The sequence below is a fragment of the Ahaetulla prasina genome, chromosome 3 (genome assembly GCF_028640845.1).
Source record: "Ahaetulla prasina isolate Xishuangbanna chromosome 3, ASM2864084v1, whole genome shotgun sequence".
NCBI classification, from domain to species: domain Eukaryota; kingdom Metazoa; phylum Chordata; class Lepidosauria; order Squamata; family Colubridae; genus Ahaetulla; species Ahaetulla prasina.
The window spans coordinates 164,653,359-164,665,925 of NC_080541.1; positions in this window are offsets into that span (position 1 = coordinate 164,653,359).

Below are 12,567 nucleotides of genomic sequence, written 5' to 3' on the forward strand. Positions count from 1 at the left end.
CTCCAGTGATGAACCACCCACATTTTCTGAAGCCTATGTCATGTCACTTTTTTCAGTGCTGTTGTAACTTTGAATGGTCACTAAATGAACAGTTGTAAATCGAGGATTACCTGTCTATTAGACATGGATTCACACTTTCTCGCTTTGGCAGTAGCTACTTTTCTCTTTGAAACGATATATAGCCTCTTCTTGCATTATTGATCCTTAGTGTCATTACCTATTTAAAACAATGACCTTGAAATGTCATAACAAAATAGACTTTTATCAGACTAAATCTGACGCACACATTTGGATGAACTGTACACTAAGGTACCAAGGGAGGGAAAAAATAACTGATTTGAGTGGACACAAAATATTTGTACACTTGCAATATCTACTCTGCAACACCACAATAGGTTTTACAGTGCTAAAACTCAACTCTTTTTTATTTGTTTCAAACAGAATTTACTGTCCAAGTTGTAAACACTGGATTCCAGTGAAGGTGGGTATTAGGGTTGAAAAAAAGGAAGGAAATGCATTTTTGGGGAATGCATTGCAACACAAAACGAAGAGCTGGACAGACTGGACAACTGGTGTGTATAAGGTATCTCAGCAAAGAAGAAATACATGGGAAATGTTTCAGAAGGGACCCTTCCTAATTTTCTACAGAGTAAAATGAAAGGAGATAAATATTTTCAGTCTTGCAAGATTCTGCAAATGTACTCTTACAATAAAGGTAGAGCTAGTACTCTTGACTGTATTTATTTTCTGGACAATCTTGCAGGGCTAACAAGATGGCCAGTTGAACCAAAGGCCTCAGGTATGACCTTTGGTTGCATTGCTGCAGCCACCATCTTGCCTTTTTTGCCTCTCTATTCCCCTCTGGATGCTGGTAATTTTAAGTGTTACACTATTATAAAAATTCATTTTGATTTGATGATGAATAGTATTTTAAGTTTTTATCCGAAAACCTTGCAAAGAAAATTTTGGGGACCTGCAGGAGTTAAGTCTGACTTAAGGCATAACTTTTCTTCTAACGTGATAAAAGACTTTTTTTTAAAAACATACTGAAATAAAGTTTTGGGAATTTTTGCTTCAGTACATTTGAAGGGCACCAGGTTAGTCTGGGCTGAATATATATGAATAGATACTATGCAATTCTCTGCAAATTAATAAAATTCTTTGCTTAGTATTATCTGGAATGATTTGCTGCAGTTGTGTAATATTTCACAATTTAGGGCAGGTGCTTTTCTCTTTTTATGTTCTTAGATCATTAAACAAGAAATTCAGAACCAATTTATTTAGAAGTCATACAGTGCTTACAATACACTTTTCTTTACTGAGAGATTTCCCTCCATTAATTGTTATTGGAAAGGACATGATTGTCCTTTTAAAAATGATTTATGGGTGCCAAGTCAGCCCAAGTAAATGGCTATGTCATTTGCTTGTGATAAAATATAACCCAGAGCGTATCCATCGTGGAGACTTTATTCTGAATGTTGCTCATCAAACGTATAACCAGAATTGGACTGAAGCTTGGGGTCAATCAAATTGTCCACAAATCATATGGTAAGGGATCTGCAAATAAAAAAATTAAGCCTGTACATATTTCCCTCTATTTGTTTTTCAAAAATTGGAGGATTTTACACATTCATATTTTCAAGATCCACTCCAGCAGAAAATCCAGCCTTTTAAATTTCTTGAGTTGCAGCTAAGAGTCAATAATCTATCTAGCCATGATGTTTGCTGATTCTCCAGAAATTATTTTGGAGTATTTATGAAGGAAAGTAAAGAATAAAACTTGAATTCCAGAAGAATCCAACCTCTTTATCAAAAGGACAAACGCGATGTGCATCCTTTTCCTTTACTGTGTGTGATGTCATGAAGTATGTACAAAAGAAGCAGAATTTATGTCACAAAAACATCATACCCATTTTGATAAGTGAGGCCTTCGACCATCCAGTCACAGCTACCTACCTGACGACTTTTTAAAAAATCCAACTTCACCCTCTCTTGCAGATGATTCTGTTCACTCTCAGAAGGAACCTACATCTATTCTTCCTTCTAAATCAGGACCCAAACAATTCTCTCCCCACGAATGAACCAAATAAAATGTTTTAATGTCTCTCTCTGTATGTATATGCGTGTGTGATACATGCGTGCACACACACACACTTAAATAGAAATATAGAAAGGAACTGTAAGTATAGGTATATTACTACTATATTCTGTTGTAATGTTGCAAATGGTAGAGTAGAAATGAGCACATTCAATAAAAAAACAAGCAAATCATTATTAGTTTAATTTCCACATAAGCAAAACAAACAAACAAACAAACAAACAAACCATAGGCCTAAAGGATATTGAGAAAGAGATCATATCATTCACAATTGGATTTGTTAGTAAAGTTTATTATTTGCCCATAAAATCCATTTCTTTCTTTCTTTCTTTCTTTCTTTCTTTCTTTCTTTCTTTCTTTCTTTCTTTTTCTTTTTCTTTCCTTCCTTCCTTCCTTCCTTCCTTCCTTCCTTCCTTCCTTCCTTCCTTCCTTCCTTCCTTCCTTCGTTCATTCATTCCCTTGAAAATGGTCAGAAGCAAAGGCTTGGTTCCCTCCACCATATTCATGTTATCTTAACATGGATTAGGCCATAATTTGACAGTAATTAAGAAAATAAATACTGAAAGGGCAAGAGGTTACTAATTTTACATACTCTCTGAAGTTGGATTTAGATACTTTAGGAATTTTCTAGTGTCAGATGCTATCGGTTTAGTCTCAAGTCATAAAGTTCAAAAAATACAAATAGGTCATTGTTTTTTATCTCTAAAAAACTATTCTAATGAAAATATTGGACATATTGGAAAAAAGTTGTAAGTTTTCGATCAGTTTAAATTTCTAACTTTTCAGCTGAAGGCCTTAGACAAGGCATCACACTTTTTAAATTCAAAAGTTATCAAAATATAGCTAGTGGCATTATTATTATTCTCATTTTAATCTAGAAAGAAACAGATGTCCTTTAGGTGGCAAGTGACTTCTTCAGTAATGGGTGGACTAAATCCCCAACCCCAAGCTTAATAAACCACAATCCTTGTGCTCACATAAAAACTGTGTCCAAACAGATGAATGACTTTTTAACACCATGGTCTTGATTTAGCGAAGACAATCAGTGCTAATACAATCCATGACATTTCAGAATAAAAATCAGTAGCTTTTGTTGCAGAACTGTGGGTATTTGTTTCAATCTATCAGTGGTTTTAAATTCCACCCACAGCAAGCTGGTTTCATCTTCTCTTTCAATTGCCATTTCTTCACAAAAATCAAATATTTTGGATGTTAGTTCCAGGATTGGCAACTATGGCAACTTTATGACCTGTGGATTTCAACTCCCAGAATTCCTGAATCAGCCATGCTATAGTTGCCAGCCCCTCTGTTAGTCCATTGTTATGTGTACAATGTACACAGTACAAGTAACAGTGTACTGTTACTGGCAAGTTTTATCTGATCAGATAAATAATATTTTTAGAAGAGTTCTGAACTCTGGATGCGATGGGCAGATGGTTTATAGCTGTCAATCTGCTCTTGATTATTCCCATCAAATATCCATTCTGGCTCTATATTCACAAACAGAAGCATTCAAGAGATTGGACTGGGCTACCAGCTTTCATGTTTCATTAGTTTTTCAAAGTGTAAAATACAGAAATGCAAAGGGAAAAAAATGAAAATAATGGAAAAATAGGGGAGGGGAAGGGAAAGAGGAACAGAAAGGGAAAAGCATTGACTTCAAACTCTTTTCAGTACAGTAGAATAAGGTAATAACATACCATCTCAGCTTTCTATTTTTACACAATAATATATACTAGCCATTTCTATAATAACAAGCCCATCTAATCAACAAAACCCCAAATCAAAATTTCATTTTTTCTCCACCTCAAGCACAAAATCCAAAAGGGGTTTCCAACAGCAGTGGGTTTCAAAAAAATTTTACTACCGATTTTGTGGGTGTGGCTTGGTGGGCATGGCATGGTTTGGTGGGCAGGGCTTGGTGGGCATGGCAGGGGAAGGATACTGTAAAATCTCCAATCCCACCACACTCCAGGGGAAGGTTATTGCAAAATGCCCATTTCCTCCCAATCATCTGGGACTCGGGAGGCAGAGAATAGATGGGGATGGGGCCAGTCAGAGGTGGTATTTACCAGTTCTCCGAACTACTCAAAATTTCTGCTACCAGTGCTCCAGAACTGGTCAGAACCTGCTGAAACCCACTTCTGGTTTCCAAGTAGAAACAAAGTTAAATGTCTTCTTCTCTTTGATGAAAATTATCAGTGCAGCTATTTCTTGCTAAATCCATCAACTTTTGAACCACATTCATCCATTGTGGTCCTTCCATTTTTGTGCATAGGGTATCGTTGCTGCTGTGGCCATATGTAACATCAAAGTTCCATTTTTCCCCCAAGTTCCCTACCCATTAAGCTCCAAAGAAAAGGACTACCTGTATGCAAAAGGGTTTGATTGCAACATGATTGTTTCAATCATTTTGAAAATATGTATGTTCCTTTCCTAAGGAACTCACTTGTGAGTAGTCTGAGTTGAGGAAGCAATGAAAACACACAAATAGTTTATATTAACCTTCAATTAGATAAAATGGACTATTCCAATCTCAAAACAATATATACCCATATTTGCTCAAAGTTTTATTTTAAAAGTGAAATAAAACATTCAAACCATTTTCAGTTTTAATCTGATTAAAAAAAACTTCAAGATACTATTTATTCTGAGCATATTTCTTATCTGCACTAGAAGATATATTGCAAGCAATGAGATTTTTTTTTAATAAAACAAAACATGGGCTATATGCCTTTTTTTTTGTCTTGCAGATCTATTGGGCTTGGAATACGCCAGTAAAATAACAGGATTGATTTTCTCAATTTTTCAATATTGCATATTGGAACTTTCATATATAAGTTTCAAATTGAAGGCTAGCCAAATTTTAATTCATAAATTGACCCAAGACAAGAGGAGCAGGTTAATTTCTGCAAAGATCAAATTCCTCAGCCATATCCATAATGAATAGACCTTTTGTAGTGTTTCAAGATTTAGAAATATTTTTTAAAAAAACAGAAGAAGAAAAAAGAAAAAACAATCACTCTTTCATAGTAAGAAAGGTTACAATCAGCTACCCAGAGACATGTAGCAATAAATTGCTAAACTCTTCATGTTATGATATGATGGCCTGAGATTTTTAATATCAGTATGGTACAATTATTAGTTTTCCCAATATAGTGGGCTGCAGTTCTAAGGCATTTGCATTCAAAAAATTATTATACTGCCTTAATTATTGTATAAATGATATTTTATTTACTTGATCTCAGTTTTCCTAAAATATATACAGATGATGAAGCTATTGAATTTATATTGCTGAGGTAATTTATGCAGATTACAGGATGGTTGAAAATCAAGAAAGGAATTTTGCTCATAAACTATTGAAAAATGTGAGCTGATTAGTACAGCTGTCATGGGAGGGGCAAATGATGAAATGCATACTACAGTGTGATAAAACTAAGTTATGTACTTGTCTTGCATTTTAACACAAATCTGAAAATGTGATGTTTAATTATGACATAACAAGGCATATTTCATCATTTGGGGCATCATCATGGCTGGTTGTGCCATAGATAGGTATGTGTCAGGCACAATCATGAGTAAACTGGCACTAGATAAGAGTTAATAGAATTCAAAGGTGGCTGGACTTCAATCGCTTGTGGGAGCACAATTAACATAACATATAACATAATAACAGAGTTGGAAGGGACATTGGAGGTCTTCTAGTCCAACCCCCTGCCCAGGCAGGAAACCCTGCCTGGGTTTCCAATTATTCCAATCTGATTCTTCTCTTCAGTCCAACGCAAGGCTCTGCCTCTTCTTCTCTTTCAGTATGATGGGTAAATGTAAACAAGGTATACACAATGTGGTGCCCCACAGTTTAGAATTATAAATCCCAGAATCCTATCTCATTAATCATAGTTGTTGGGTATTGAAGATAAAAAATATCTTAAAAATACTGAATATGGAGGTACAATAGAATAGAATAGAATTCTATATTATTATTATTTATTGGTCAAGTATGATTCTTTATTGGCCAGGTATGATTGGACACACAAGGAATTTGTCTTGGTGCATACACTCTCAGTGTACATAAAAGAAAAGATACATTCGTCAATAAACATAAGGTACAATACATAATGATAGTCTAAGGGAACAAATAAGCAATCAAATATTATTAGGAAACAGTCAATATAAAGGATACCAGCAACAAGGTTACAGTCATACAGTCATAAGTGGGAGGAGATGGGTGATAGGAACGATGAGAAGATTAATAGTAGTGCAGATTTAGTTAATAGTTTGACAGTGTTGAGGGAATTATTTATTTAGCAGAGTTTGGGAAAAAACTGTTCTTGTGTCCAGTTGTTCTGGTGTGCAGTGTTCTATAGCATCATTTTGAGGGTAGGAGTTGAAACAGTTTATGTCCAGGATGCAAGGGGTCTGTAAATATTTTCACAGTTCTTTTTCACAGCCCCAAAGTTTCCTATCTTAGCAGGAAGAAAGATTTCACTGGAGAATTTATGTGGTATATGCTTCTGGTTTAAGTAAAACACAACAACAACAAAATAGAAGTAGGCCAAATTAATAAAAAGACTGTGTATTATTTAATTTCTTCCTAAGAAATAAACATAATTTCTTATGAAAAGAATTAAACTGAAAATATGTAAAGACTGTAACACTCTTGAAAAGTAAGACTCGGAAGCTGGAAGACGATGCTCACAATTTGTTCTCTGCTTTCTTTGACCCCTAACACAACACACATTCTACTGGGAATCAGAAGGACAGCTATTTGCTTAAATTCAAGATCCTAGATCATGACGATAGCTGTGCTAGCACCGAAACAAAGTTAATTTAGTTCTTTTTTTTAATTTCATTTTGTCATCACAGTATACACAAACATCGTCATAAATAAAAACAACACATCATGAAATATATATATATATATATGTAAAAGTATGCAACAGCTATGTTAATTTGATATAATGAAGGAAACAATAGGACAGGAACGGTAGGCACTTCTGTGCTCTTATGCACGCCCTTTATAGTCCTCTTAGGAATGGGGTGAGGTCAATAGTAGACAATTTTTGCTTGAAGATTCTCTTCTTCAGACTTTTTTTTTAATTTAATTTTGTCACAACAGTATACATAAACATTGTCATAGTAAAAAAAAAACTTCTCACTTTTAAAAAAAAAATTCACTTCCAAGCCCTCACTCATTCAAGTGGATATCTGAAAAGGGCAGTCCTTTTTCTCATTCCCCTCAATGGTCTCATTCAGAACAAGAAACAAGTGCCCTTCTTCCCACCAGCTTTTGGAGGAAGATTGACCTTCTTGTCAACCTTAGCTTTTCATTCCCTAAATCATTGTTTCTCACATCCCTCATTTTTTGGGTGTGGGTGTGTGTGTGTGTGCACGTTTCTTTAGTATATAATTGCTTGCTACTGTAACCTGCCCTGGTCGTGTCCCTTTTGAAGGACTCCAACAAGAGTACTTGGTGTGTTCACCTTCCATAAATTCCATTCAGGCTATTCCTTTCTTTTCCCCAATTTGTCTCTGCGACCTATTAAAAATTATTCTTTGAACCTGGTTTTCCTGCTAAATTTCTGCGGCAGCTCCTTTTCCGGTGTTCAATGGAAGAAATGTGTCTTCTGCAAATGAAACACGTTTATGAGTGTTTTAAAGCATTTATTGTGTGTCTTTTCATCAAGGGCATGCACAACTGCCCTGCTTTCCCAGATAAGGAAGGCTCTCTCACATTCCAAAGTTACAAAAACAGATTCAAGAAAGAGGCTGGCTGGATGAACAGATATTGGATAGGTCTTTTATTATGCCTGACTTCAGCAGAATATCCAAGGCAACGAGGGTGGGAGGGGGGCCAGGAGAGGAAACGTGAAACCACTGAAAGTACTGTCTGAGCTGTAGTGTCAGAGAGAAGGAGAGCAGACTACAGAGGGAGAGAAAAATGCTTGAAATGTCTGCAAAATGTAACTCAATTATCCGAGATCAGCCATAACAAGGGAGGGGCGAGGTGGGAGGGAAATCGACTGTAAGAGCTATAAGTACCAAATAGTTACATTGACTGCATTTATAACCAGATATCTTTTGGCAGGGATATCAAAGAGGCCCTCCACAAGGCATGAGATTCTGGGCTCAAATCCATTCACTCTGTGAATTAATTGACTTGGTTTGAACTCTGCTGTTTTCAGTTGGAGAATTCACTGTGAACATGTTGTACATATCTCGGATATCAAATAGCAAATGTTCTGAAGCCAGACACTGAAAAGAAGCCAGAAAAATTTTCATTAATCAGTACTGTGTGCTTGCTGAGAAAAGGAAATGGGACAACACCAAACATAATAAGGAAAACATCCCTACTATTTCTGTTGCTAACAGTTTCCCAATAATTGTTAGGAGTTTGTGTAGGCATGGACTGTATGCGGTAGCAGGAAAAAGAAAGGGGGGGGGAAAAGAAACTATCTTTCCCCACTATAGATATACAGTTTCATGTCTAGGTTTACAATTGTTCTGGGTCTGAGGTAAAGGGAAGGGACAAAGATGTCACAACCAAATCAAGGAGATTAGATAGTCCTCGACTTATGACCATGACTGAGCCCATTTTTTGTTGCTAAGTGAAACATTTGTTAAGTGAACTTTGCTCCATTTTATGCCACAATTATTAAGTGAATCACTGCAATTGTTAAGTAAGTAACATGGTTGTTAAGTGAATCCGTTTTCCGCATTGACTTTGCTTGTCAGAAGGTCACAAAAGGTGATCATATGGCCCAGGGACACTGCAACCGTCATAAATATGAGTCAGTTGCCAAGCATCCAAATTTTGATCATGTGACTATGGGGATACTGCAACGGTCATAAGTGTGAAAAATGGTCATAAGTCACTTCTTTCATTGCCATTGTAACTTTGAACGGTCACTAAATGAACGGTTGTAAGTTGAGGACTACCTATACATGGAAACAATCCCATTCTTACTGCTTCTGTAGTTTCAATCCATGGTTCCATTGACTCTTGATGCATCTACCCATCACATGAGCAAAGTGACTTCTTAATTTTGTGGGAGAAGGCACTCCAGGAAATGAAATGCAGGTATATTTCCTGAATAATGCCTTTGTCCAGTCTGATCAAAATCTCTGTGTGACTTAGAACATAGAATAATAGGGTGGGAAGGGACCTTGGAGGTCTTCTAGACCTACCCCCAACCCACAGCAGGAAATCCTATACCACTATGGACAAAAGCTGTCCAGGCTTTTCTTGAAAACCTCCAATGATGAAACTCCCACAATGTCCACAAAGGCTGTTCCACTAGTTAATTGTTCTGTGCTTTCTATATTTAAGTGATACTGGAGATGTGACTTTGTTAAAGTACAAAATATAATTTTTGATAATTTATATTTATTTTCAGAAAATGTCTATTATGCTAGAGTTCCCATCCCATCCTAAGCAAGGTTATTAGAAATAGCTCTCTGAACGCAACAAGACTTAATGAACTATCTCTAATGATGCAGCCTAAGCTGTGTACATATGCTAAGAAAGCCATTATTCCTTGGCACAGAAGCCAATCGATAAAAAAAGAAAAACAGTTCTGAATAAATCAAAGTTCCTGGCACTTTCATGAAGCCAACTTCACACACTCCCCACGATATTTTCAAAGTTTTAAACAAGTTCTTGCAAAACTGCACAATTGTGCTCATCTCTGTTGTGAATTGAACAATGAACAAAGAGCTGTGTACCCACTAGCTGACCACCAGCAGAATTTAGCAACTTTCTAACAAACCCCTTCCCCCTCTTTCCTGTATCATGATGGTTCATGGAACAGGGGAATAGTACAATTCAAGGCTATTGGAATACCCCAGAAACGTCACGGCCAAGAAAAGGGAGAGAACCAGACCAGCCATCCTAGAAAACTTTGCAAAAATAAGGATCTCCAATTATTAAATGGAGATTAGAAGTAACTGAATTGGAAGACAATTGGCTCACTGCCCTCCACTCCAAAATCCATCAGCATGGGAACACAAACATCAATATCAGAAATGATTAGATTTGGAATTCTGCACCTTTTTAAGATGTAGTTTCTGTGGTAATTATTTCCTTTGAATCACTGTGCTTTTGCAAAAGACCAGACAGACTTCTGCTTCTACATGCCAGCCGCTCTCACCAATCTGTAGAAAACTAGAACTTCACTACAAGTGGGCAAGATTTATTAGAGAAATGATCATATAATGAACTGCTTAACCCATCATAAGGTAGAATACTTTACAGAATAGAACAGAATATTTTTATTGGCCAAGTGTGATTGGATGCACAAGGAATTTGTCTCCGGTGCATAAGCTCTCCATCTACATACAAACAACAAAATACCAAGAGGAGATTGTAGTAGGAAAGATAAGAAGGATAATATTAATATAACCATGCTACCTAAGTAAATATCCTTAGACATAAGACAGTACTATGATAATTAAGTGTTCAGCAGAGTGATGGCACGAGGGAGGAAAAACTGTGTTTTGGCATGCAATGCCCTATAGTAGTGTCGATACAATTGTAGAATCAGTACAGACTGAATTAATTATATTATTTATTGCATGCCTATGTAAGACTTCCCAATGAATGCACATAGTTTCATTTAGTGAAAGTTGTCCTGCACTTCAGATTATGGAAAGTCTTGGTCATCATTCTTCCAGGGTCTACAACAGGGCTGTCAAACTCCTGGCCCATATGCGGGCCATGCCCACCCCCGGTTTAGCGAAGGGAAAAAAAGTCCCGATACGTCATGTGATGCTACTGTGACGATGTGAGTTTGGTATCCCTGGTCTACAGGAACAATTAGGAACCCACATTGCTTTAATTAGAAGGAAAAGCTTAGATAGATGGTTGAAGAAGCATGAAAATATTGATGTTATTTAACTGAATTCAACTAGACCAGATCATAAATGCATATAGCAATAAAGTGTTGTTGGATTGCTACAACTGGCTTCCATATTTGGTCAAATAATTAGAACATTTAGCAAAATAAGAATGAGTACATGCTTGAATGTAGCATTACCATATTTTTCAGAGTATAAGATGCACTTTTACCCCCCCAAAAAAGGGGGTGAAAATTTAGGTGCGCATTATACACCAAATGTAGCCCACCCACCCACCCACTGGCCCCTGCCCTTTGGCCTCTGCTTCTCAGCAATTTACCTCCTTGCAGCAAGAAACAGCCCATTTCAGCTTCAGCACAGCCTAATTAGCACAAGTTGATTGTCCAATCGGCCTCCTGACTCTCAGTTGTTTCAGGCTGCAGGGATTGCCATTGCCTATTGCTGTGTGGGCCTTTGCTGCTTGCTGCAAGGAAGTAAATTGCTGGGAGCGGATTTTTTTTTTCTTGTGCTAATCAAGCTATGATGAAAATGAAAATAAAGCAGGTTATTTGTTGTTTGCTGCAAAGAGGCAAAATTGCTGCGAGGCAGAGGCAGATTTCTTTTTCTTGTTTTCCGCACCAAAAAAGATAGGTGCGTCTTATAGTCCAGAGTGTTTTATACTCCGAAAAATACAGTACTCTAAAGTTACAATACATTCTGCTTACTTACAAAATGCTCTGTGGCATCTTAAATGCTAATACGATTGTGATGCTTTAATGTTGAATCTTAAAAGTCATTTTATTTGATGAACCTTCCTCTGATGAAGCGAGTGAGTCTCCTCAAAAGCTAATGCCACAATACATTTAATCCTGTCTGCCTAACACATCCTCATAAGTGAGTTTCATTGGCCTGAAAACTTGTAATGCACGGAGGGACAAATCTCGATTTAAAATTCTCAGTAAAATGCATGGTAAGACTTTGCCACAGCACAGATGTACTTATAATATTCAGTAACTGGGAATTAGAAATGTAGAAGGCCAATAACTTTTTAATGTTTGCCACCAATTCCATCTCCCTAGTGTGATGGTTCCTTCATTTTTTTCCAAGATGTATTTTTGTGCTGCTGAATTTGTGATCTGGAAATACTACATCTGGCGGCCACCACCATCACCCTTTGAAGCTATTCTGCAAAAGGTAAAGCTTATAAACCGAATGTGATTTCAAGCAATGTTACGGATTGTATCCTGGTTGCTGTGAAGTGCTAGAAGCACTGAGGCCAGGAAACCTTGCTTTCATTATCAGAAAGACGATTCCTTGCAGCTTTGAATGGCTCTATTTCCTGTTTATCTTAGTCATGGCCTTGATCTAAGCAACATTTACTATTTAGAGATAATGACTTATTTTATTTTTTATTTTTTTCACAGTTAAGTGGAGCATTTTAATACAGCTGAATTGCTGTGAGCCTTACTGGAACAAATCTATTAGCAGTATGGCTTGAAACAATACACAAAAGAGCCCTGTGTGTGGTCTGCTCGACATGCTTTTTCCCCTTCCTTATGTTAAACAATAAATCTCTGAGTCAGCTCAAACTTGCGAGCTGAGCATCCAAGGAGAGCTGCATTTTATCTTTTATT